This window comes from Mus pahari, chromosome 13 (assembly GCF_900095145.1).
Source record: "Mus pahari chromosome 13, PAHARI_EIJ_v1.1, whole genome shotgun sequence".
NCBI classification, from domain to species: domain Eukaryota; kingdom Metazoa; phylum Chordata; class Mammalia; order Rodentia; family Muridae; genus Mus; species Mus pahari.
Genome location: NC_034602.1, coordinates 23,486,382 through 23,493,379, shown reverse-complemented (window position 1 = coordinate 23,493,379; position 6,998 = coordinate 23,486,382).

Below are 6,998 nucleotides of genomic sequence, written 5' to 3'. Positions count from 1 at the left end.
CTGGCCCAGGTGCCAGTCCTTGAGGTTTCAGGCCCACTCCAGGGCTAAACAGGGGGACAAGATACAGGACAGGGTTGTCTAAAGGGATATTATAGTGGGATTTCCTCCACTGCAGTGGAGTCTTGGCGATGGCCTGAAGTTGGTATGTGGGGATGGAAAGAGAGTTGTGGGGCAAGCATTGAGTCAGGCATAATGCTCACATCGAACTCCCAGACTGGTGGGAGTCAGTGGGCCCATGGAGACAGTAGCCCTTGGGAGTGGTGACCCAGACCCTACAATGCTAAGGGAGAGGGCACTTGGACCTGGTGGAAAGTCAGAATGAAGTCCAGCCTAGACATGGAGAACAAGAGTTGTCCCAGGTGAGAGTGGGTGGTCCTCTCTGCAGCAGGAGTGCTCCCACAGGAAGGAGACAAGAAGATAACAGCAAGGGCTCTGTGAAGGGCTGGGAGAACTGTTTGTCTAATGTGTGCCAGGCCCTGGGTTCAACCCTCAGAACTGGAGGGGGAGAAGGAGGAGGAAGAGGAGGAGGAGGAGGGGGAGGAGGAGGAGAGAAAGGAAGGAAGAACTGATCAAATGATACTTTTGAGACCTTATCTCAGAATGAAGGAGAAGAAAAAGGAGACACTTGGAAACTTGGGACAATCCTAACTCTGCCAGGGGAGATGCAGTGGCCAGGCTATGAAGAACTGCCTGGAGCTGAGGAAATAGGTGTTTGTGTGTGAACAACTCCTTGGCCAGAAGGGAGGTTAGAGATGGCAATCAGGCAGCTAAAGGTCCTGGCATTAGACCTGGGGCACCCCAGTAGACTGGCAAACATTCTCTCTCTCTCAATGCTGGCAGGGGCTGTAGAGCTGGGCTGGGTACCTGCAGGGTGTCTCCCTTGCTGGAGCTGGCTGCCCACTTCATGTTTTGCTTGGCTGGGCTTCTGGCTGAGCCGGCAACCAGGCAGGAATATGAGTCCCTCCACCTCACCCCACCCTCCACCCCCATACACGCATCACAGCGTCTGATTCTGCCTCTGACTTCTGCTCCCGAGTCTGCAGCTCACACTCTCCTCAGCAGACGCAGGCTTTATATATGTATATCATCCTTAGCTTTCAGGGATCTTTTTTTTTTTTTTTTAAAGGTTTATTTATTTATTATATGTAAGTACACTGTAGCTGTCTTCAGACACTCCAGAAGGCACCAGATCTTGTTACAGATGGTTGTGAGCCACCATGTGGTTGCTGGGATTTGAACTCATGACCTTCGGAAGAGCAGTCAGTACTCTTAACCACTGAGCCATCTCTCCAGCCCCCCCCCCCCTTTCAGGGATCTTACTAGACACAAAAGCAAGAATACCACGTGTCACAGAGTCTGTTCATTGTTCTTGGTCTCTGTCAACTCCCTTCTTTAGAGATAGCTCAGGACATCAAAAAAAGCTGTGCTGTGCTTCCCATGTCCCGTGAGACCGCTGTGATGAAAGGCCAATAAAATCAATGGAACGAACATGGTGCTCTATGGAAGTCTAGAGGGTGGTAGGGGGTTTTGTTGTTTGTTTCCTGGCTGGTGGGTTGGCAGGTTTGGGAGAGCAGGGCGAGGGGCTAGACAGCTCTGCTATGTCTTTCAGACTAAGCCTCAAACTCTTGTTTCTTTTTACCTCCACCTACTAAATGCTGGGATTATATGTACCAGCCACCACACCTGGCTACAAAGTATTCTTCAAGAAAGTTTCTGCAGAAAAAAAGCCTGCTGTGGTGGCGCACGCCTTTAATCCCAGCACTCAGGAGGCAGAGGCAGGTGAATTTCTGAGTTCCAGGCCAGCCTTGTCTACAGAGTGAGTTCCAGGACAGCCAGGGTTACACAGAGAAACCCTGTCTTGAAAAACTAAAAAAAGAAAAAGAAAAGAAAAAAGAAAGTAAGTTTCTGCAGACTTGAGTCATAGGTGACTGTGAGTTGCCATGTCAGGGCTGGAAATAGAACCCAGGTCCTCTGGAATAGCCGTCAGTCCTCTTAACCACAGAGCCATTTTTCCAGTCACCTTGGTTTGAATTTAAAAAAAAAAAAAAAAAAAAAAAAAGATTTATCTTATGTATGAGTACTCTATCTGCATGCTAGAAGAGGGCATCAGATCCCATCACAGATGGTTGTGAGCCACCATGTGGTTGCTGAGAATTGAACCCAGGTCCCCTGGAAGAGCAGCCAGTGCTCTTAACCGCTGAGCCATCTCTCCAGTACCTGTGTGAGTATTTATAACCTTTGGTAAGGCTAAACATTTGCATGCTTATTGGCCACCTACGCTTCTTTTGTGAGTTGTCTGTTTGTATCTCTCAGATCACTCGTTGTTTGTTCGTTTATTTGTTTTAATATGGATGCATGTATTAAATGCATGCCTGATGCTCACGGAGGCCAGGAGAGGGCTCTGCATCACCTGGGGCTGTTGGTACATCCAGCTGTGAGCCACCTTAGGGTGCTAGTCATTGAACCTATGCTCTGCCTCTCAGACCTTTGAGCTCATTTGTATTCTTTTGGCCTTGTGGGGGGTGGGGGAGGTTGCTTTTCTGGTGGTAGGTCCGTTTCTGGTGGTAGAACCCAGGTCTGTTTGCATGCTGGATAAATGCTTTCTCAATAAGCTAGACATTTGAAAGGAAAGTAGAATCAAATTAACTCTAAAAATGCAGCTTCCCTTTATCAAAGCATTACTGGGGCAGACACAGACATACATACAGGCAAAACACTCATAAACATAAAAACAAACAAACAAACATTTAGAGACGGCGTTTCTCTGTGTAGCCCTGGCTGTCCTGGAACTTGCTCTGTAGACCAGGCTGGTCTTGAACTCAGAGATCCCCTGCCTCCTGAGTGCTACTGGTCAACACCACCATGAGCACTTGTGGATAAGCATTTTTGAATGGAAGTCCGAGAAACCTGGTTTTTGCCATGTAGGCTCTAGGACCTCAGACACTGTCCCTTCTGGACACTGGGTATTTCCATGAACCAAAAGATGTGTGACACACACCTAGGAGGTCTTTAAAAAAATTATTGTTTTCAGGCACAAGTGTCCAGATATCTCCACGACTTCTGGAACCATGACAGAGATTTAATAGTGTATCCAGATGTGTCTCCATAAAACTTGAAACCATGGCATAGAGATTTAATAGTGTCATTTGCCCATTTCACAGAAGAGAGAAACTGAGACCCAGAGATGAAGTTATTGACTCATTTATAATCTGCACTGAGGAGGCTGAGGCAGGAGGATCCTGAGTTCTAGGCTAGCCTGGTTTACATAGCAACACCCTGTCCCAGACAAACAAAGAATACAATGTTGCAAAGTGTGACTTCACAGCAGGTTGGTCTGCAGCCACAGCTGGTTTCTAAAACCACAGGAGGCTATGGCTGCTCACCCTCTGACCTGGCCTAAGAGATGCAGATTCCTTTCCACTGTTCTGTTCCTTTGAAATTTCATCCTCAGTGACTTTTCCTTGTACACAGGGCCAAAGCTTGTATGCAAGATTTCTACCCAGGGCAAGAAATATTGACATCTGAAGTTAGTTTTGTTGAAGGTGTGTGGGGGCAGCAAATGCTCATTTTGTCCGTGGCCCCCATTTTGAGGGATCCTCTCCTCTCTGGCTTCACACCGGGCTGATTGTTACCCAAAACTGTCACATGTCCTCTTCCCAGAGCAGCAGGCTTCAGGGTTACTCACCAGCGCTGGATGCCTGCCCTGCCTGCATGTGGTGACCCCCCATTCCAGAGAGTCTCCCCACAGCTGGGCCCACTGTCTGCCCTGCGGTGAGTGGAAGGAATTCAGCGCTCACTCTGCTCGCTCAGCAGCCAGGCCCAGGGAGCCTGGACCATGGAAAATCACATGTGGTTTTCAAGTTGTCGGTAACCGAGAGGATTGCTCTGCCAGTGGGGATGGCTAGCCACTGCCTGGAAGACCCAGGCTCACACGGCTCAGGGAACCACTTCACTCTGTGGGCGTGAGCAGCTGACCCTCACTGGTGAAGTCCAGGCAGCTGGGCTGCAGAGAAGAAGCTTTCTCTCCGGACTTCCACCAGGGGAAGGAAAAGTCTGTCCTTGTCCCTTTGGTTCCTCCTGCCCCATTACAGCTCCTCACTAAGCTGGGAGGGGGGGGGGCAGCGATGGGGCCCTCTGGCGGGTAAGTCTTGGTCTCAGATCAGGCTCAGGACCCTCCATCATTAGAGTGGTGCTCAGGAGCTTCGGGAAGGGCTTCAGGAAGGAAGCTGGCCCACGCTCCACAGTGGTGCTACCAGGGACCTGTTGGCTGTTGATGGGAGGCAACAGAATCTCTGGAGGGTGGGTGCTGTTCAGCCTCAGGAAGCTTGCCTGGGACTTTCTCTGTTACTGGTACTGATGCTGTTATCAGAACAAGTAACCTTTCCCTGGGCCCCAGCTTGATTTACCCAGCAGGCTTTGCCACAGGACCCCAGCTGGTCAGGACTTGAGCTTTCCTAAGAGGTGCACAGGCAGAGTCTGGCCAACTTCATACTCCTCCAAAGCTGCTTGCGGGTCCTTGAGTGGATCCTTTTGTCTAGGGTTCCAGTTGTTGAGTTCCTGGACTCAGTCTTTTCTAGCCCCAACTTTCACATTCTATCGTGGTTTTATTTCCCGATGTTTATTTATTGCAAGGGGTGGTGCCGCCACTGCACAGGTATGGGAATTAGAAGACAACTTGCAGGAGCTGGTCCTTCCACGTGGGTCCTAGGAATAGAAGTGTCCACCAGGCTCGGCAGCAAGTGCTTTTATTCACCGAGCCAGTCATCTTGCTGGCCAACTCTATAGATACTCTTGAATGAATCAGAGAACCATGCATGCCTCAGACACGGAGTGTGAAGAGACACCATGACTCTTCACAACTCTTATAAGGAAAACATTTAAATGGCTTACAGGTTTAGAGATTTAGTCCATTATTGTCATGGTAGGGAAACATGGCGGCATATGGCAGACATGGTCCTGGAGAAGGATCCCAGATGTCTACATCCAGATCAGCAGGCAGCAAGAAGAAAGAGACACTGAGCCTGGCTTGAGCATTTGAAACCTCAAAGCCCACCCCCAGTGACACACTTCCTCTAACAAGGCCACACCTCCTAATAGTGCCACTCTCTGGTAACCAAGCAATCAAACACGAGTCTATAGGGGCCATTCCTAGTCCAACCACCACTTGGAGACTAGATGAGGAAGCTTGTGGTCACCACTGGTTAAGGCAGGACTGAGATCTGAATATAGGAGAGATGGCAGCGTCACTGGCAAGCAGGAGTGACTCTGACCTTTGTGATCAAAGCCAATCAGATATGTCCTGGGGGCTTGAATGATGCTGCAACTATGACATATGCTGACCAGAGCCTTCTTGTCTGCTCCAAAGGAGTGGATCCTTCCTCTTAGAGTCAAACCACTCTTTCCCATTGAAGCGCAGAACTAAGACCTTCCATAACATATGAGGAAACAGGAAATAGTATCTATTTCCAGCCCTTCCTGGCTCCCTCTCTCCCACTTCTGACTTAGCAGTAGCCAACATTGACTGACTAAGGTCAGATTTATATATGTATGTATGTATGTATGTATGTATGTTAATGAGATGGCTTCTCTGTGTAGTTCTGGCTGTCCGGGAACTCTGTAGACCACCATGCTGGTTTCAAACTCAAAGATCCATCTGCCTCTCTGTCCTAAGCACTAGGGTTGAAGGCATGCACCATCGCTGCCCAGCTCACTTCTTTGATTGATTTTTAATTGTTTGTGTAGGAGTGTGGGCCTCCAAGTACATCTGTGCACCAGGTGCATGCAGTACCCAGGGAGGCCAGAAGAGGGCATCAGATACACCCCACCCCCAGAACTGGAGTGGTTGTGAGCTGCCATGTGGGTGATGGGAACAGAACTTGGATCTTCTGCAAAAGTAGAAAGGACTCTTAACCATTGAGCTATCTCTCCAGTTCTTACTTATTTTTGAAGCAGGGTCTCACTACAGTACAGAATCCAGGCTGGCCTCAAAATGTCTGTCTTCCTGCCTTGACCTTCTGAATGCCAGGACGACAGGTGTGTACCACCAGACCTGACCTATCAGATTCAATTTAATTAAAAATGTTGATTTTTTTTTAAAATCCTGTTTTCAGTATCTCTTCTCTCCACCCTAGGAGCCTGACCCCAAGCTTGGCCTCTCATAAGAAGGGAGTGGGTCCCCCTCCTTCCATGGGGAGATCTGATACTGCAAAGGGAAAGGAGACCTTTGTGTCCATTCCCATGTGACACCCGGACTTATGTGACACCACAGAACATCAATTTCTTTGCCTTTGACCCACGCTTAGCCTCTCTCTCTCCTGGTTCCTCTCCTGGGGCTTCCCTCTGGAGGTAGCACTCACAGAAGATGCTTGTTCCAAACCTTCAGGGGCACAAAATACACAGATATACTGAAGGACCAGAGGCTGCCCCCCCCCCAACAGCCTCTGTTCTCCCAGGAACTCTGCTTCTACCTCCGCAGCACTGAAAAAAAAAAAAAAAAAAAACCTAAGGACACCTCCCTTTCTTCTCTCAGGCCAGCCCAGTGCTGCTGTGAGATCCCCCGGGAAGACTCTGACACATTCACATAGACAACTGGAGCTGGGAGGGAGAGGAGTTACAGAACTGTCCAGCAGGACCTCGGGAGAACGCTTGGACATGGACAGGAACCCTCAACCCCTCAGGCCTCTTGGACCCTCTGAGCGCTCCTGATCATGGAAGCCACCACCCTCCCGGTTCCTCAGCTGGCCTTGGCAGTGCCCTCTGGACATTCGACTGGCAGAGCCCTCTGGACATTTGACTTAAATGTTATGCTTTTCAGCAGAGTGGAGGGCTCTCCTCACAGGCTCTGGCTTCTGGTTATCCTCTTGCCCCAGAGCAGTGGGCCCAGTAAGAAAGACTTCCTGAGCCGGGCAGTGGTGGTGCACGCCTTTAATCCCAGCACTCGGGAGGCAGAGGCAGATGGATTTCTGAGTTTGAGGCCAGCCTGGTCTACAGAGTGAGTT